The 21,331-nt window shown below is 40.6% G+C and overlaps 1 pseudogene; it reads left to right on the plus strand.

Annotated features, from left to right (window-relative positions):
- The first annotated feature begins 13,541 nt into the window (after nucleotides 1–13,541).
- On the plus strand, nucleotides 13,542–14,486 carry LOC144256159 (putative olfactory receptor 3A4 pseudogene; annotated as a pseudogene).
- Nucleotides 14,487–21,331: the final 6,845 nt, after the last annotated feature.

Here is a 21,331-nt window from a genome sequence, read left to right on the forward strand (position 1 = left end):
TAATATTCCACTGTGTATATATACCACATTTTCTTTATCCATTCATCTACTGAAGGGTATCTATGTTGGATCCACAATTTAGCTATTATGAATTGCCAGCACCAAATTTTTAACAGTGGTTATTTTATAAGAATTATGAAGATTGGGGGCAGAGAAAGTAAGGGTTTTGATTTTAATTTTCTATTGTTAAAAGTTTGTTTTGTTTTCATTTTCATAAGTGCAGTTCCTAATGAAAAATTTTAAAATCAATGAACATTTCCATTTTGAAAAAACAACAACAGTGAGAAATCCCCAAGGAAATAAATAGTAATTTATTAATTTCACAATTAGTTCCCCCAAATCTCAAGATGTCAACAGGATAGTTTTCTTTTTAAAAAAAAATATTTATTTTTTAGTTGTAATTGGACAGAATACCTTTATTTTATTTACTTTTATGTGGTGATGAAGCTCGAACCCAGGGCCTCACATGTGCTAGGTGAGTGCTCTACTGCTGAGCCACAATCTAAGGCCTCAAATCATTTCCTATAATGTCTCTCTTCCTGATTATTTTTCTATTTTGATTGTATACACTTTACCTCATTCGTTTTATTTTAATTGCATTTCATAAATACAGCACTAATACAGGCATACCAGTATTGCATATGCAGTAAGTGCTCTCAGCTGGAGAATCACCATTACTTTAGCTAGGAATTCAGACAAACCTGGCAATGCTGGGAGGGTCCCAGCAAATTCAGCATATGTGAGGGGCACATTGGAAAATGATTTGTGTTTTTTTTTCTTTAAATCTGAGTTCATTAATTCCATTCCTAATTAGAGACCTTACAGAATTTCTTGTATGTGTGCACCAGGAGATGTGTACAAAAAATGTTCACAGCAGCAGAGTATCTTCAAACAGAAAAGAAATGACCCACCATGGAACACTGAGCGCAATGAGATGCAGCCATGGAAATAAGTGAACAGCAGTGTAGACACTGGTATAGAGAGCCACACAAACAAGTCGGAGTGAGATAAGCACTCCAAAAGAGAACGGCTAGTGACTCATATAGTGCATGGGCTCTCTCTCTCATTCATCGAGGAGGTCCAGGGAACAGGGTAGAGGGGAGTGTGTCTGCAGAGTTGCTAATCAAGACCTCTGAAAAAAAAAAAAAAGACCTCTGGAGACCAAGCAGTAGCAGGTCTGATTTTTTTGCGCAGTTACCATGTATATATACTCAGGCAGTAGCTAGGCAGATTACAGTCAGCCACCAATGCAATTTCTGCTAACTGTCCTTGCAGCGACCAGTGGAGGAGTGGACCATGGAGCAAGCACAGGGACTGCAACACATGGCCTCACTCTCATGGCTGTGCCTATGGGGTAAGTGGGCTGCCGCTCACATGCCTAGCATGGGGGAGTGGCCTGCCACTCAGACGCCTTTAATGTATGCCACGTATGCAGTACTCCATGCACTTGTCCCCACAATATAGACCATTTATATAAGTTTTGTAACTGAAACTCTTTTCCTTGAATCCAGCTTGCTTTGGGAAGCAGAATAGAGAGGACTGGCACCAGAAGATGAGCTCTCTCTGGTGCATTCTATGCCTTGTCATTGGACTTGGGCTTATGAACTCAGTCTGCCTTCTTCAGGGAAGCTCCACCCCCCCACCCCACCCCGGCTATGCATGCTGACCCTGGTGGGATCCAGTGTTGCCAGGTCTGTCTGAATCCCAAGGTAAGGTAATTTTGATTCTCAAGCTAAGAGCACCACTGCATATGTAATATTGTTATGCTCGTATTAATGTTATATTTAAGAAAAACATTAAAAAATAAAACGAATGGGGCAAAGTATGGTTAGTCAAACAGAAAATTAATCAGAAAGACAGACATTGTAGAATCTTTTAGCACTACTGGGACCTAAAGTGTGGGCTTGTGGTAAGCTCATGCTCTCAAATAAAATCCACATCCCTATCATCTACAAGTAAATATTATACCATCATCATCTGTTGTTGTTATCTTCATCATCACCCTCATAAGTCCTGATATAGATTATATTGCCTAAAAACTCAAAGAAATTTGCTTCCTTTTACCACATGATTACATAAGGTCTCTGAATTTGCCATGTTTACCAAGTAAAAGTCTTTTCCACTTACCTTCATAGTTAACTGCGTTAAAATATCTCTGTTAACAAAAAAAGCCACCATATATTGTCACTTGTATTCTTTTTTTTTGGGGGGGGGGTTAAGCATAAGATTTATTTTATTTTATTTTATTTTTATTGGTCTTCATAACATTACATAGTTCTTAATACATCATATTACACGGTTTGATTCAAGTGGATTATGAACTCCCGCTTTTACCCCGTATACAAATTGCTGTATCACATCAGTTACCCTTCCATTGATTGACATATTGCCTTTCTAGTGTCTGATGTATTCTGCTGTCTGTCCTATTGTCTACTATCCCCCCTCCCCTCCCCTCCCCTCCCCTCCCCTCCCCTCCCCTCCCCTTTTCTCTCTCTACCCCTTCTACTGTAAATCATGTCTTCCATTTGTATTCTCTTGATTTACCCCTCCTTTCCTCTTATATGACATTTTGTATAACCCTGAGCCTTCCATTTCCATGCAATTTCCCTTCTCACTCCCTTTCCCTCCCACCTCTCATCCCTGTATACTGTAAATATTCTTCTCAAGCTCTTCCTCCCTACCCTGTCCTTGTTTACACCCCTTATATCAAAGGAGTCATTTGGTATTTGTTTTTTAAAGATTGACTAGCTTCACTTAGCATAATCTGCTCTAATGCCATCCATTTCCCTCCAAATTCTATGATTTTGTCATTTTTTAATGCAGAGTAATACTCCATAGTGTATAAATGCCACATTTTTTTATCCATTCATCTATTGAAGGGCATCTAGGCTGGTTCCACAGTCTTGCTATCGTGAATTGAGCTGCTATGAACATCGATGTAGCAGTGTCCCTGTAGCATGCTCTTGTTAGGGCTTTAGGGAATAGACCGAGAAGGGGAATAGCTGGGTCAAATGGTGGTTCCATTCCCAGCTTTCCGAGAAATCTCCATACTGCTTTCCAAATTGGCTGCACCAATTTGCAGTCCCACCAGCAATGAACAAGAGTGCCCTTTTCCCCGCATCCTCTCCAGCACTTATTGTTGTTTGACTTCCTAATGGCTGCCAGTCTTACTGGAGTGAGATGGTATCTTAGGGTAGTTTTGATTTGCATTTCTCTGACTGCTAGCGATGGTGAGCATTTTTTCATGTACTTGTTGATTGATTGTATGTCCTCCTCTGAGAAGTGTCTGTTCAGGTCCTTGGCCCATTTATTGATTGGGTTATTTGTTATCTTATTGTCTAATTTTTTGAGTTCTTTGTATATTCTGGTTATTAGGGCTCTATCTGAAGTGTGTGGAGTAAAGATTTGTTCCCAGGATGTAGGCTCCCTATTTATCTCTCTTATTGTTTCTTTTGCTGAGAAAAACCTTTTTAGTTTGAGTAAGTCCCATTTGTTGATTCTATTTGTTAACTCTATCGCTATGGGTGTCCTATTGAGGAATTTGGAGCCCGACCCCACAGCATGTAGGTCATAGCCAACTTTTTCTTCTATCAGATGCCGTGTCTCTGATTTGATATCAAGCTCCTTGATCCATTTTGAGTTAACTTTTGTGCACGGCGAGAGATAGGGATTCAGATTCATTTTGGTGCAAATGGATTTCCAGTTTTCCCAGCACCATTTGTTGAAGATGCTATCCTTCCTCCATTGCATGCTTTTAGCCCCTTTATCAAAAATAAGATAGTTGTAGTTTTGTGGATTGGTTACTGTGTCCTCTATTCTGTACCATTGGTCCACCCGCCTGTTTTGGTACCAGTACCATGCTGTTTTTGTTACTATTGCTCTGTAGTATAGTTTGAAGTCTGGAATCGCTATACCGCCTGATTCACACTTCCTGCTTAGTATTGTTTTTGCTATTCTGGGTCTTTTATTATTCCATATGAATTTCATGATTCTTTTATCTATTTCTACAAGATATGCTGTTGGGATTTTGATTGGCATTGCATTGAACTTATAGAGAACTTTTGGTAATATCGCCATTTTGATGATGTTAGTTCTGCCTATCCATGAGCAGGGTATGTTTTTCCATCTTCTAAGGTCTTCTTCTATGTCTTTCTTTAGGGTACTGTAATTTTCATTGTATAAATCTTTCACCTCTTTTGTTAGGTTGATTCCCAAGTATTTTATTTTTTGGGGGGATATTGTGAATGGAGTAGTTGTCCTCATTTCCATTTCAGAGGATTTGTCGCTGATATACAGGAATGCCTTTGATTTATGCGTGTTGATCTTATATCCTGCCACTTTGCTGAATTCATTTATTAGCTCTAATAGCTTCTTTGTAGACCCTTTTGGGTCTGCTAGGTATAGAATCATATCATCTGCAAATAGTGATAATTTAAGTTCTTCTTTTCCTATTTTTATGCCTTTAATTTCTTTTGACTGTCTAATTGCTCTGGCCAGTGTTTCAAGGACTATGTTGAACAGAAGTGGTGAGAGAGGGCATCCCTGTCTTGTACCAGATCTTAGAGGGAATGCCTTCAATTTTTCTCCATTCAGAATGATGCTGGCCTGTGGCTTATCATAGATTGCTTTTACAATGTTGAGGTATGATCCTGTTATCCCTAATTTTTCTAGCGTTTTGAACATAAAGGGATGCTGTACTTTGTCGAATGCTTTTTCTGCATCTATTGAGATGATCATATGGTTCTTATTTTTAAGTCTATTGATGTGGTGAATAACATTTATTGATTTCCGTATATTAAACCAGCCTTGCATCCCAGGGATGAATCCTACTTGATCATGATGTATAATTTTTTTGATATGTATTTGAATCCGATTCGCCAGAATTTTATTGAGGATTTTTGCGTCAAGGTTCATTAGAGATATTGGTCTGTAGTTTTCCTTCTTTGATGTGTCTTTGTCTGGTTTCGGAATCAGGGTGATGTTGGCCTCGTAGAATGAATTTGGAAGTTCTCCCTCTTTTTCTATTTCCTGAAATAGCTTGAAAAGTATTGGTGTTAGTTCCTCTTTAAAGGTTTTGTAAAACTCTGCTGTATACCCATCCGGTCCTGGGCTTTTCTTAGTTGGTAGTCTTTTGATGGTTTCTTCTATTTCCTCTATTGTTATTGGTCTGTTTAGGTTGTCTATATCCTCCTGGCTCAATCTGGGCAGATCATAGGACTCAAGGAATTTATCTATGCCTTCACTATCTTCTATTTTATTGGAGTATAAGGATTCAAAGTAATTTCTGATTATCTTCTGTATTTCTGAAGTGTCTGTTGTGATATTGCCTTTTTCATCCCGTATGCTAGTAATTTGGGTTCTCTCTCTTCTTCTCTTCGTTAGCATGGCTAAGGGTCTGTCAATTTTATTTATTTTTTCAAAGAACCAGCTTTTAGTTTTGTCAATTTTTTCAATTGTTTCTTTTGTTTCAATTTCATTAATTTCAGCTCTGATTTTAATTATTTCTTGCCTTCTACTTCTTTTGCTGTTGTTTTGCTCTTCTTTTTCTAGGATTTTGAGATGAAGTATGAGATCATTTATTTGTTGGTTTTTTCTTTTTTTGAGGAATGAACTCCAAGCAATGAATTTTCCTCTTAGAACTGCTTTCAATGTGTCCCATAGATTCCGATATGTTGTGTCTGTGTTTTCATTTAACTCTAGGAATTTTTTAATTTCCTCCTTGATGTCTTCTAAAACCCATTGATCACTCAGCAACCTATTGTTCATTCTCCAGGTGATGCTTGCTTTTTCCTTTCTTCTTTTATCATTGATTTTCAGTTTCATTCCATTATGATCAGATAAGATGCATGGTATTATCTCTACCCCTTTGTATTGTCTAAGAGTTGCCCTGTGACATAGTATATGGTCTATTTTTGAGAAGGTTCCATGTGCTGCTGAGAAAAAAGTGTAGCTACTTGATGTTGGGTGGTATAGTCTATATATGTCAATTAAGTCTAGGTTGTTAATTGTGTTATTGAGTTCTATAGTTTCCTTATTTAACTTTTGTTTGGAAGATCTGTCCAGTGGTGAGAGAGGTGTGTTGAAGTCTCCCATGATTATTGTATGTTGGTCTATTAGACTCTTGAACTTGAGAAGAGTTTGCTTGATGAACACAGCTGCACCATTATTTGGGGCATATATATTTATGATTGTTATGTCTTGTTGGTGTATGGTTCCCTTGAGCAGTATGAAGTGTCCTTCTATATCCCTTTTGATTAGCTTTGGCTTGAAATCTATTTTATTAGATATGAGTATGGACACTCCTGCTTGTTTCCGCGGTCCATATGAGTGATATGATTTTTCCCAACCTTTCACCTTCAGTCTATGTATATCTTTTCCTATCAAATGCGTCTCCTGTAGACAGCATATTGTTGGGTCTTGTTTTTTGATCCATTCTACTAGCCTGTGTCTCTTAATTTGTGAGTTTAAGCCATTAACATTTAGGGTTATTATTGAGATATGGTTTGTTCTTCTATCCATATTTGTTTATTGATGTTACTAAACCTGATTTGTTATCCTCTTTGACTACTTTCCCCCCTTTACTGTCCTACCTCCCATTGTTGGTTTTCAATGTTATTTTCCATTTCCTCTTCCTGTAATGTTTTTCCAAGGATTTTTTGAAGAGATGCTTTTCTAGCTGCGAATTCTTTTAACTTTTGTTTATTGTGGAAGGTTTTAATTTCATCTTCTAACCTGAAGCTTAATTTCGCCGGATACTCGATTCTTGGTTGGAGCCCATTGTCTTTCAGTGTTTGAAATATGTTATTCCAGGATCTTCTAGCTTTCAGAGTCTGTGTTGAGAGATCAGCTGTTATCCTGATTGGTTTACCCCTAAATGTAATCTGCTTTCTTTCTCTTGCAGCTTTTAAAATTCTCTCCTTATTCTATATGTTGGACATCTTCATTATAATGTGTCTAGGTGTGGATCTCTTATGATTTTGCACATTCGGCGTCCTGTAGGCTTCTAGGATTTGGGATTCTGTCTCAATCTTCAATTCTGGGAAGTTTTCTCGTATTATTTCACTGAATAGACTGTTTATTCCTTTGGAATGGAGCTCTGTGCCTTCCTGTATCCCAATGACTCTTAAATTTGGTCTTTTGATATTGTCCCATAATTCTTGGATGTTCTGCTCATGGTTTCTTAGCAGACTTGCTGAGCTGTCTATGTTCTTTTCCAGTTGAAATACTTTGTCTTCATTGTCTGATGTTCTCTCTTCTAAGTGATCTACTCTGCTGGTAGTATTCTCAATTGAGTTTTTAAGTTGGTTTATTGTTTCCTGCATTTCTAGAATTTCAATTTGTTTGTTTTTTATTACCTCTATCTCCCTGTGAAATTGATCTTTGACTTCCTGGATTTGTTTGTCAATGTGATCTTTCATTGTCTGATTTTGCTGTCTCATGTCTTCCTTGAGACTCCAGATCATCTGAAGCATATATATCCTGAACTCTTTATCTGATATTCCATCTGTTGCAGCTATTACCTCTTCTAAAGTTGAGTTGACCTGCATTGCTTGTGGTCCTTTCTTTCCTTGTCTTTTCATACTGCTCGCGTTTCTTTCTGCTTGGTGCAACTGTTGTGTTTTGAAATTTACCCCCATTTATTTATGTTGCTCTTGTATACTTGAAAAGTCTCCCTTGCAGGTGCGGGCGGCGGCTGTGCCCCTACTCCAATTGGGGTGACGTGTCTACCACGCTGGCGGCTCTCTAGGCCTGTTCCGGGAGTGGGAGGCGGCTCTGCTCTGTCCCTATTCCAATTGGGGTGTCGTGACTACAATGCTGGCAGGTCGCTGGGCCTGTTCCGGGCGTGGGCGGTGGGCTTGGCTGGCGGGATTCCACCTAATGGCAGTCCCTAACCTCCCTGCTTGCTAATTAATGGCTTCTCTGAGGCGCCACACCTTCTGTAGCTGCGGGGCAGGCCGCGCGAATCAGTTGGCCTGGATCTCCGGGTCCTGCTGCTGGCTGTTTTGATGTTGCAAGCTGTTGGAGAGTGGTGGTGTATTCTTCAGCTTTCCCGGATGGTGGCCGCTGACTGCCTGGATGGAGTGTCCGCTGTTTTGATGTTGCACTCTGAAGGAGAGTGGCGGTGTATCCTTCAGCTTTCCCGGATGGTGGCCGCTGACTGCCTCAGTGGAGTGTCCGCTGTGGGGGATGGGACTGTACCGCTTCCTTCCCCTTCTGAGAACCCGTGCTCGGCCCAAGGGTCCGTGTGGGCTTGGCTGGTGGGATTCCACCTAATGGCCTTCCCTAACCTCCCTGCTTGTTAATTAATGGCTTCACTGAGGCGCCACTCCTTCTGTCGCCGCAGGGCAGGCCACGCGAATCAGTTGGCCTGGATCTCCGGGGCCCTGCTGCAGGCTGCTGGGATCCCTGGCACTCTATCACTTTGATTTTTTCTGCTTGCCCCTCCCCCAGCGCTGGCTAGCCAGGTTTCCTTTTGGCTGCTACTGGGAGGAGGGGTTGGAGGTCAGGTGTCTCTGGTTTCCCCCTAGTCTGTATGGAGGCTCAGCTTGATACTCCCTCTCCCGGCAAGCCTAGGAGAGATTTTATGCGAATTCCCGCTGTCTGGGGGGTGAGCTGAATGACACCGACCTGTTTTGATGTTGCACTCTGAAGGAGAGTGGCGGTGTATCCTTCAGCTTTCCCGGATGGTGGCCGCTGACTGCCTCGGCGGAGTGTCCGCTGTGGGGGATGGGACTGTACCGCTTCCTTCCCCTTCTGAGAACCCGTGCTCGGCCCAAGGGTCCGTGTGGGCTTGGCTGGTGGGATTCCACCTAATGGCCTTCCCTAACCTCCCTGCTTGCCAATTAATGGCTTCACTGAGGCGCCACGCCTTCTGTAGCCGCAGGGCAGGCCACTCGAATCAGTTGGCCTGGATCTCCAGGGCCCTGCTTTGTATTCTTGATAATTGCCACTCTGACTGGAATGATAGGAAATCTCAGTGTAGTTTTAATTTGCATTTCTCTAATTGCTAGAGATACAATTTTTCATGTATTTGTTCACCATTTATATTTCTTCTAAGAAGTATCTGTTCAGTTCCTTTGCCCATTTGCGGATTGGGTTATTTGCTTTTTGGGTGCTAAGTTTTTTGAGTCAGAATGGCAATTATTAAGAATACAAGTAACAGTAAATATTGACAAGGATGTAGGGAAAATGATTCACTCATACATTGCTAGTGGGATTGCAAATTGGTGCAACCACTCTGGAAAGCAGTATGAAGATTCTTTAGAAAACTTGGAATGGAACCACCATTTTCCCCAATTATCCCTTTTGGTATATATCCAAAGGATTTAAAATCAGCATACTACAGTGCACCCACATTAATATTTATAGCAACTCAATTCACAATAGCTAAGCTATGGAACCAACAAAATTGCCCTTCAATAGATGAGTGGATACAGGAAATGTGTTATACATAAACAATGGAATATTACTCAGCCATAATGAAGAATGACTTTAAGACACTTGCAAGTAAATTGATAGATCTGGAGACTATCATACTAAGTGAAATAAGCCAGTCCCCAAAAGCCAAAGGTTGAAACTTTTTGCTGATCTATGGAAGCTAATCCACAATAAGGGGTAAGATGGGAAGAATAGATATTCAGTATATTAGAGGGAAAGAAAAGGTGGAAGGGGGATAGAAAAAGGAAAGATGGTGGAATGATTTCCTATTTCTAATATGAATATATCATAGTGATCCCACCATTGTGTGCATCTATAAAAATGGGGTACTACTTAGAATAAAATATATTTCATGCTTATATAATTGTATCCAAATGAATTCTACACTCATGTATAGCTAAAAGAACAAATAATGTTTTAAAAAAACCAAGCCATCAATAAAAACTCTCTTAAAACAAAGATACAGAGTGGGAAAAGAATATGAAGAATATAAGTAGGTGGGAAATCTTTATTAATGAACAAGGGGTTGTTAAAAATGTTATTTGCTGCCTCAAGTCACTTTCAGGAATTAGTAAAAATAGGGTGGTCCTGGTCTAGTAATTTCTTCCACCATAAATTGTGTGGTTCTATTAGTTTGTGTGTGTGCACATGAGCACACATATATTTTGTACAAAAAGGGGACATGGTATACTCTTACTTTTTCTTCTTGAGGTCCCTGTGAGTTCTTCAGATAGAAATATCCACATATAGGTATTAGAGCAAACAGAGTAGTGTCTGGGATGGACATAATTCAGGGTCACCAGCATGCAATTGCCTTCAGGTTGCTGTAACCCTATAAAGGAAGGTTATCTGGCCCAGACCCCAAAGCTTATGGATGGTTTCCTAGAAGACAGAAGACCTGCACCGGGTCTTCCTGAATAGAGTTTCCTGGGCTAACAGTGTGTGAGAAATGGAAATGTCTAGGAAGTAAACAAAGCTTTTGCTAGTCAGTTGGAAGGAAATACATATGATGCATTCCATTTGGGTTCTGTAACCCAGAGGTCCTTTTCCACAGATAACTGTCAACAGAAATCTCAGCTCATCCTAGTTCTTGGCCCATGGCAGCCTCAAGCCAGTGGGAAATCTTTATTAATGAACAAGGAGTTGTTAAAAATGTTATTTGCTGCCTAAAGTCACTTTCAGGAATTAGTAAAAATAGGGTGGTCCTGGTCTAGTAGATGCTCTAAACCTTTATCTGCCCTTATGGTGTTGGAGACAGGAGGCTAGAAAACATCTAGAATCAGATGCTACAGGATCTAGATTGTACAATGAGAGCAGAGAAAAAGGGAAGACATTTGTATGAGACTAGAAGACAAGCTGGATTCGAGGATGGTCATATCATGTGAGGTAAACTTGTGAGACGTTGGAGAGGACATTGTTCCAGGGATGCACTAGGAGCAGATCTCTTCCCAGACTTCACCTTCCACTTCTCCCCATGTTTCAAACAAAGCTGAAGAGTCTCAAGTCGTTTTCTCTTCTGAAATGACAGGCTAGTCTAAACCAGAAACCCCAAATCTCAATTCTAGCCCCCAACACCACATGACTTTTTAGACTTTAAGATTTTGAGATTCATTTTAACACTATAAAACGCTAGGAATAACACTATAAAATGCTAGGAATAAGAATGCTGATTTTTTTTGAGAGAGAGAGAGAGAGAGAGAGAATCTTTTTTGTAAATGGATACAACACAATGCCTTTATTTATTTATTTATTTATTTATTTATTTATTTATTTTTAAGGGGGTGCTGAGGATCGAACCCGGGTCCCGCCCGTGGTAGGTGAGCACTCTACCGCTGAGCCATAATCCCAGCCCAAGAATGCTGATTCTTAATAAGTGCATAAAACCACATATGTAAAATAAATGAATTTTTCTGCAAAAGTTGTACCTGGAAATACTGAGAAAGTTCAAAAAAATTTTAAAGTTACTAGAGATCATTATCTGTTTGGCAAAGGCAGATGTTTACCTGTTCTGGGTCCCCTGAAGACACTTATTTCTGAAGCCTCCAAGGGGTAACAAGGTGGAGAAGAAAAATCCCAATGTGAAAATGACGTCAGCCAAGTTGTTTGTCTCTGTGTCTATTGGTCCTTTATAAGCTCTCCTTCTGTGGGGTCCACTGGGCTGGCATGACTGTCCCTCTTCTTTGCCCATGAAGTGCCAGTTAAGTCTTCTTTAGCCAGGTGAGTGCCATCCCCGCTGCATACTCACAACTGAGTTTCCATGATAGTGAAATCCTCCCTCTGGACTCTGGACTAGCTTTTCCTTCCCCTGCAAAACTCCAGTGGGACTTAGGTATTTGATTGTGAGAGGGCAGAAGGAGGCAGTCAGCAAAGACTAAGTTTTTGAGCCACACTAACTGAGAGGATGGCAAGCCTGTTACCAAAATAGTTCCATGAAGGGCAGATCAGGATGGAAAGAGGGCAGTTCAGCTTTGGAGAGACTGGGTTGGAGGTAACGGTAAGAACATGTCCATGCGGTAAAGGTCACACCTGCAGATGGCAGTTGACCTATTATGGACCTGAGGACACTATTCCTCCAGATGTGTCTTCTTCTGCTCTTGCCTTTTGCCCTGGAGGATCTTTGACTCAAACCATTTCCTATGTGAATTAGGCTCCAGGTGAGTGAATTCAATATCTACCCCCTTAGGCAGAGGTCTATGTCGGCTACCAGGTATTTTGTTGGGGTGGCCACTTTGGGGCTAAGCAGTGGCTCCCACACATGATCATCATACATGGCTCTGTAACTGTGGCTTTATCTGGTCATTAAGCCCATGATACTACATGATGAGTGATTCGATTCAGTAGAAAGAAGAGCAAAAAGCTAAGTGGTGGTAGAACTGGAAGCAGAGTGGAATTTGGGGTCTGGTTCTCTTCTTATTCAACACTCCTTCTGGGAGAGATCAACTGCGTATCCAGTGAGGCAGCTCAACTTTGTATCTGCTCCATCACTTGAGAGCTTAAACCTTGAAACTTTCACTCTTCTCGAAGCTCATTTTAGATTCTTATTCAGTAAAATGTCAGTACTTTGGACCCCAAATTTCCTAGATTCTATACTGAGAAATGCAAAACAATCTGACTATTTAGAAAATCTAAAAGGCTGTCAGTCACTGATTTTGGAGCTGGAAATGTCTTCAATGATGTGTCTTCATGCAGTTTCCAGATTTTTCATTGCATTTTTACCTTTTTCTGAGGAGTTCAGGTGGAGGCTCATGGCTTCACCAGTTAATCATTTAATAGTCTGGGCCACAGGAATCACCTCACTGCTACCATCACTCATAGTCAGTCCTCTGTCTCTGTGAGTTCTATATCCTTGGAGTCAACTCAGCACAGATAAAAAAAAATATTTGGAAAAGAATTGCATCTGTGCTGAACCTGTAGAGAAGTTTTACTTGTCATTATTATCTAAACTGCATAGTGTTACAACTATTTACTGACTTTTACATTGCAAGAGGTAATATACATAATCTAGAGATGACTTAAAGTATGTGGGAGAATGTGCATAGATTACATGCAAAGACTATGCCACTTTATCTATGAGACTTGAGCATCTGCAGGATTTGGTATCCAAGGAGTCCTGGAACCAAACTCCCGAGGTTACCAAGGGATGTCTGTATGATGACATTCATATGTAGAGGTTGGAGATGCAGGTTGGAGGCACCGTGTCTACCCCCTTCTCCCAAAGCTTCCCTTTCATCCTCTGGGATCTATGTACCCCAAACTATCACAATGCCACCACCTGCAGACTTGAGGTTTCTTTCCTGGAAATTTGGCCTCTGGAAAATTGTCTGTCCCTGTAACTCAATGTTACCCTTGTTCTTCTTTTTATATCAGTTTATCTGTCTCTGTTTGTGGCTGTCCAATGCCTCTGTTCTTGTCCATGAAGAGTCTGATTTATCAAGCCTTTTCTTAATATAGCTCAATCTTTAACTTTCTCCTCCCTAAATTTTGTGTGTCTTTACTCTCCTGGACATTGTCACACTTGATGGTTGTTATAAAGATCTCATTCTCCTTTTACCACCATTGGTGCCTTCAAACTTTGTTCAATCTACTGCAGGTGGAAGACAGTCATGGATCTGGGAGCCTCGGGAAATGATTCACTTGTGACCCAGTTTGTCCTGCTGGGCCTCACAGAGACTCCAGCTCTACAGCCCATCCTCTTTGTCGTCTTCCTTCTTGCTTATGTAGCGACTATTGGTGGTAATTTTAGTATCCTTGCTGCCATCTTTATGGAACCCAAACTCCACACCCCCATGTACTTCTTTCTGGGAAACTTGTCTCTACTAGATGTTGGGAGCATCAGTGTCACTGTCCCTGCCATGTTAAGGCATTTCATATCCCACAACAAAACCATCCACTATTGGGCATGCCTTTCACAACTCTTCTTCCACCTGCTGGCCGGGACAGATTGCTTTCTGCTGACTGTCATGTCCTACGACCGCTACCTGGCCATTTGCCAGCCTCTCACCTACAACACCCGTATGGGTTGGGGGATGCAGAAGGCCTTGGCTGGCATGTCCTGTGTCTTTTCCTTCACCAATGCACTCACTCAAACTGTTGCCTTGTCTACTCTGAAATTCTGTGGCCCCAATGTGATCAATCACTTCTACTGTGACCTCCCCCAGCTCTTCCAGCTCTCCTGCTCCAGCACCCAGCTCAATGAGCAGTTGCTCTTTGCAGCAGCAGCCTTCATGGGTGTGGCCCCCTTGGTCCTCATCATGGTGTCCTATGCCCATGTGGTGGCTGCCGTCCTGCGAATCCGCTCTGCGGAGGGCAGGAAGAAGGCCTTCTCCACGTGTGGCTCCCACCTCACCGTGGTGGGCATCTTCTATGGGACAGGCGTCTTCAGCTACATGAGGCTGGGTTCTGTGGAGTCTTCAGACAAGGACAAGGGCATTGGCATCCTCAACACTGTCATCAGCCCCATGCTGAACCCACTCATCTACAGCCTCAGGAACCCCAATGTGAAGGGCGCCCTGCGGAGGGTGCTCACAGGGAAGTTGCCCCCCAAGTGAGACTCTCTGCCTCTGGTCTTAACAAATGCATTGCTCTACTTAAGCTTCTAACAGGTATTGTCCCTACTGGAAGTAGAGTGTGGGTATGATGGAATGGGGTCCGAGACTGGCTCAGGAAGGAAGGTGCAATCAAAATGATGAGAATAATCCCTTATACCATAATAACTACCATGTACCTGCCTCTGTTCTCAGTGAGTGGACTCTATTATCTCATCCAGTTCTCATAACCTTTTGAAGTGGTTACAGATTTATAAACTGCGTTTTATAAAACTGAACCTCAGAAGGTTTGAATAATTTGCTAAAAGCCACAAAGCTAATGAATGTCACAGCTGGGATTTGAACCCAGGGCAAGCTACACCTGTAATTACTGCCTCTCAAAGAGTAATAAACCATCTCTAGGAGAAAGGGTATCTTAAGGTGAAGAGATGGGATGGACAATAAAGACTAAAAATATGAAAAGGAACATGAAAATATGAATTAGGAAGTTTGTATTTCCTTAACAAATCTGATTTGTTCCAAAGCAGTTGGTCCAGGTTGAGGTATTGCTGGATGTCAATTTTAAGAAATAAACCTATAAGACGAAACTGAATTTAAAAAGTCAATTCTGAGCTGGGTGCCGAGGCGTGTGCTTGTAATCCCAGAGGCTTGGGAGGCTGAGGCAGCAGGGTCACCAGTTCAAAGCCGGCCTCAGCAACGGCAAGGCACGGAGCAACTCAGCGAGACCCTGTCTCTAAATAAAATGCAAAATAGGGCTGGGGATGTGGCTCAGTGGCCAAATGCCCCTGAGTTCAAACCCCAGTACCAAAAAAAAAAAAAAAAAGTCAATTCTGAAAGAATAAGTACTGTTTAGAAAAACCACAGAGAGGTCAAATGTTTTCATAATGGACCATTGACAACAAAAAAAGAAATCTGAAAAAGTTAATTAGAGAAAGAGATTTGGCCCACATGGAAAAGTCTTCTTGACTAAATGGAGATCTTTGTTGCCCCTGACTGAAACTTGAAGCAAGCCCCTGTCTGCACATTTCTATCATTTTATTTATTGAATTTATAGCTTTAAACAACTGTTTCCATAATTCAAAAAAATGTGTGTTTATTGAAAAGTTAGAAAATACAAAAGAGCTGGATGTGGTGGCAAGTGTTTGTAATCCCAGTGGCTCTGGTGGTTGAGGCAGGAGGATTGCAAAGCCCACCTCACCAATTTAGCAAGCAAGGCCCTAAGCAACTTAGTGAGACCCTGTCTCAAAATAAAGAAAAATAAAAAAAAAACAAAACCCCAAAAAGGACTGGAGATGTGGCTCAGTGGTAAAGCACCCCCGAATTAAATCCCCTCTACCACCAAAACCACCACCACCAACAACAAAAACCACGAATACACCAAAATAGAAAAATGAAAAATCACCCATAAGTTGACCATTCATAGATAATGTTTATGAATATATAGCATATATGTGTAAACATTTTTTATTCATAAGATATATTTACAAAAAAGAATTTTTCTACATCTAAAGCTCTGTAACCTTAATAATATAGGCAAACATCTTTCCATGACATTAAACATAGGTCTTCTTATCTTTTTTTCTGTGGTTGCATAGTATTCCTTTGACTGAATGGAGGAAAATAGACTTAATAACCTTCTATTGGTAAACCTGTGTTGGTTCAAATAATCTGAATGCTGCAACAAGTGTTCCTGTACATTCACCTGTATACACTCTTCTAATTGCTAAAGATAAAAACATGTGAGTAGCGTTTGTACTTGAAAGGCTATAAAATTCTCCAAGGCACAAGACAATATTTGGCCAGGTTGGCACTCAGAAGCAGCTGAACAAATCAACACTTCCAATGACCAATTACTTCTGTCCTTGTCAAATGATAATGATAAGCCAAATGTTATAACTCACTGCTCAGTTAATTGTATGTGTTTGTATAGTGAAGGGCTAGAAAGCTATTTTTACATAAAGATATTAAATTTACATATTTCTTTTTTAAATAAAGTTTTTTTAAAAGTGCTCTTAATTAATAAATGAGGGGATAGAGATGAAGCCATGGGTTGGGTATTTGCCAAGTTGATAGGGAGGAGGCCATTCCAGCAGGGTGTGGCCCCTCCAAGGGCACTCGGAGAGAGGTGGTTGGAGTAGGAGCAGGTGCAGTTGGAGGATCCAGTAAATGGAAAGTCAGGAAGTGGAGACTGCAGATGAAGGCAACTCTTTGGAGAAGTTCAGCTATGATTGGAAGAAGGTAGCCAATGGAGAAACAAATATTAAAGGAGTATTGAATTTTTTAAAAGTTTCTTTTTTTTTTTAAGATGAGAGTAGCTGTATTGTTTATATGCTGGTAAGAAAACAGCAACAAAAGAGAAGATGAGCTTTGAGGGACAATCCACATCCAAATTCTAACAATGACACTCTGAAAAAGGCAAAACCATGGGGACAGAAGTGAGATTAGAGGTTGCCACAGGTTAAGGTGTGAAGAGAAGGGAGGCTGATGGCAAAGGGCCACCAGGGTCCTGAAGGGAATCACTGAAATGTTGTCTGAATTGATGGAGGTACTATAAGTACCACTTGATCTTTACTCAAACCCATAAAACTTTACAATTAAATTTATACTTTAATTAAACCAACTTTAAAAATTTCACTTTTAAAAATATGAAAAATAAACGAGAAAAGAAATGTACCCAAATCAGTTATTATCGGGGGCTCAGTGTGAGCTCCAAACCCATTCTCTGGACACCGCAAGTCATCAGAGTTCTTTGGTGACACTTTTCCAGATCTGCAATCTGTTGACTATAACTTTCTTCCTTTTTGGAAACGTTAGGATGCGGGAGTGATGTCATGAATCTAATGATTCTTTAAGAGTCCAAAATACTAGGCAGATAGGAGAAATCCTCAAGGACTAAGGTTGTTTGTCTGTCTCTGGTTTCTTGTGCAGCCCCTGGGGAAGTTTGGTGTTGGGGCTTCTCAATGCTAATTAGCTCCTGAGTGGAGAGAACACTGGGACAGATTCTCTGGGCCCCTGCCTTGCTCCCTTTATTAAGCCTATTGGAGACAGGCAACCTTGGGTCAGCTTGGCACTCACTGCCCTCTGAGAACCACCCCCAGGTGTCCAGCTCACTCTCAGGAAGGTAAGTGCACCATGGGCCTGCCCAGAGCTCCAGGCCTTCTGCTCACTCATGAGCTTCAGGTGGCTTCTTCCTGATCTATAGGAGAATGGTAGAAACTATAATGATGAGGTTTTCATTCTAAGTCACTGGAAGGGAAGGGAAAATGAACATCTATACCCAATCTACATATTCATATACATGGCAAGGTCCCTGGCAGACAGCAGGAATTGGCTGAAAATAAATAAATTCTCTTCTCAGAACATAATCTGACATATGTGACCTTAGTCAAGTTAATATTTTTGAACTTGACTTTTCTCATCTATCTGGCAATAGATGGGGGCCAATAGATTTTGTAGAACAGGACAGGATGGAGGTGTTGGGAGCATAAAGGCTCACCTATGGTAGCCTGTTAGCATAATCTTCGCTCCGTGTTTTGTGCTACTGATTCTGAATGGCTCTCTCATGACTCCGGACAAACTACTCTTCTTAATGCTTCTTATCCCTTTCCATATATGAAACACTGGAATGAGTCAGGTTACTGTTGTCTGTGATGTCACAGGAGGGCAAGCTCCAGTAAAGATTGGGCTGAATAAGGAAAATCACTTTAAGAAATTGGGATGATGAGTTGGACCTGAGAATTGAGGGTTGGATTTTTGAAGCACAGAAAGGGGACAGTACTGAGGGGGGAAAAAAAGACACTAGTTAGCAACAGAGTGAGAGTGGCCCAGTTTATGCAAGCAACCAGAAGAAGGAGGCCTTGAAGTTTGGAAAATCGTCAAATGCAAGTATTTCAGTATTCTAATTTTTTACTTGGAAGCTCAAGTTTTATCATTGCAACAAGTACTTTCTGTTGTTTACTTAGAGGACTTGCTCACTTCTTTTATTTTTAAGAAAACACAATCAAATACAGAAATACAAATAAATAGAGTTTATTTGTCAACCATCCTTCCAAATAAAAATAGTTTTCCATTAAAATGTTAGCTGTTTGATTTTTATTTCAAACAATCACATAGTATTTTTTTAAGAGAGTGAGAGAGAGAGAGAGAGAATTTTTTAATGTTTATTTATTTTTTTTTAGTTTTCGGCGGACATAACACCTTTGTTTGTATGTGGTGCTGAGGATTGAACTCGGGCCGCACGTATGCCAGGTGAGCGCGCTACCGCTTGAACCACATCCCCAGCCCATATAGTATTTTTTCTTAGATAATTGCACTTTAGTATGTAGTAGAAATGCTTTACGAATACATTCAATTTCATCAGTCATTGTATTAAAATATATTACCATAGGGTTGAGGTGTTTTTTTTTAATTCCTGACTGAAGATGATGGCTGCTGCTGCTCCTGCCTCCTCCCACCCCTCACCCACCACACCTTCTTTTTCTGCATGTGTATTGTACTGAGGAGTACAAACACCAAGGTTCAGTGTCAGTGTTGTGATTCCTGCTAAGACACTCATAGTTTCACTCACAGCTGATCTTGTACCATCAGGCCAAATATCAGCACAGTGAAAAACAGCCATAATTTTGAAAATAATTTTAACACACAAACTGGCTGAGTGATGCACAGAGTTTCACAATTCTCCATGGATAACACTTGGAGAACTGCTGCTCTGTAGTCTAGTCAAAGGAGGAATATCTATGCCTGTAACCAGGCTTAATGTGTCCCTGGAGACATTCCAGAAATTCCCTTTGGCATTTTATGTATTTTTTAAATTTTATTTTATTTTTTTATTTGTACAGTAGAGAAAAAGGTTATCTTTTAAAAATATTTTTTTAAAGTAAGAGTGAGAGAGAGTGAGAAAGAGGGATAGAGAGAGAGAACTTTAATATTTATTTTTCAGTATTTGGCAGACACAGCATCTTTGTCTGTATGTGGTGCTGAGGATCGAACCCGGGCCGCACGCATGCCAGGCAAGCGCGCTACCACTTGAGCCACATCCCCAGCCCTTAAAAATATTATTTAATGAAGTAGGCCAATATTTGGAAGATCTGTAGGTCAGTGAATCAATACTTTCCAATGACCAAGGACTTGATGATACAGAGTCATATAATTGGTTAAAGATGCATTAAAAACGCAGGATACATTAACGTGTTTAAAATTGAAAAGTTTGTTGAGTTTTTCAGATTCCACATTGCAATTATCATTTGTTGAAATTTGTATCGAAATAGAATATCCATAAATATCTCATAAGGATATTAAAATCTATTATCCTATTTCACATCTGTTTGATTCCCAATTGTCTTTATAAATTACCAACCAAATGAGCCATTACAGGATGTTAGGTAAAAATACAGATTGAAAAATTGTAGATGTGATGTTCATGTCTTCCCAGCTCCCATGAAGGGATGCGATGGTGTGAGGAGGGGAAGAACAGTTGAGGGGCTACTGGAATAATCCATGTAGACAGCCAGCATCGTCTGCGCTGATGGTAGCTGTAGAGGCAGAAAGTGGTTCCAGTGAGAAAATAGACTTCAAGACAAGGACTGTATAGTTTAATAAAACAATTTTAAATGTAAAAAAGAAATAAAGAGGCCTTGAAGACCCCTTCCCAGTCACACTAGGGTTCACTCCTCAATCATCCAGGTACCTGGACATATGTGATGGAGTGGAAGCCACCTCAGTGCTCTCAAGGACTTCAATTTCTCCCTTTTCCCTTGGAAAAGCTCCTGATCCCACCTCCCTGACATGCATGCACAAAATCATCTGTTTTCCTGGTGACATTTATTAGCAACTCATCTTCCCAGTTTCTCAGCCCAAGAACCTTAAAATCATCTTTGTACCTTCTCTTCCTCCCACACCTCATGACCAGAATGTTAGATTTGTCATCAATATATACCTAGGGGCTGGGGTTGTGGCTCAGTGGTAGAGTGCTCACCTAGCATGCATGAGGCACTGAGCTCGATCCTTAACACCACATAAAAACAAAAGATAATATGTCCACCTAAAACTAAAAAAATACATATATAAATAAATATGTTAGAAAAATATACCCAGAGTACCATGACCTTCAACAAATAATTGAATGAAAGGATAAAATAATGGGGTCTTGGCTTTCTTGAATATTTGTAGACATCCTAATACCTAAAACTTTTAAAATTCCATTATTTTCTTTATTATAGACAATTCATTAATAAATCCTCAACAACAACCATGTCCAAGCAATATAGCATTAAAGTGTAGGTTAGAAGGCAGAAAGTGCTAGGCCTGAGACACGATTCTGTCAGGAGTTTGATGATCTTAGGTCCTTATTTAACCTTTCTAAATCTCAGTGTCCTGATTACATAGAAATCCTAGTAGTTACTCCATACAGTTTTTATGAGAATTTAAAAAAAAAAATGAAGTGCTTATTTTAACACTCAGAGTATACAGTTTAAAATGTTAATATTTCCCCAAATCCCACTGTCTGCTTCCCGCTCCTCTTTTTCCTTAATCTTTCTCGTGTCTCTTGTTTTCATGGGGTCTTGTCCTCCTGTCCTGGGTCCCTGGAATAATTCCCTCTGCTCCAGGCCCTTTTCTTGGGATTCCCTGCATCTCTCTCTCTTAACCAGTAACTAAAGTGTTAATGTCTGGCATGGTGAACCTTCAGGAACCTGGCCTCAGTGTAGGCTGGTATCCCTCCTGATTGGGAGATGTTCTAGCTGGAGCACTCCACCATCTAATAGACATAGATTATGTGCCTACTGTGTGTCACTCTCTACCTTTGGCAGGTCTAAGTCTCCTCTTCTCAGTGCAGCTTCCAGCAGTGGCCT

This window comes from Urocitellus parryii, chromosome 7 (assembly GCF_045843805.1).
Source record: "Urocitellus parryii isolate mUroPar1 chromosome 7, mUroPar1.hap1, whole genome shotgun sequence".
NCBI classification, from domain to species: Eukaryota; Metazoa; Chordata; class Mammalia; order Rodentia; family Sciuridae; genus Urocitellus; species Urocitellus parryii.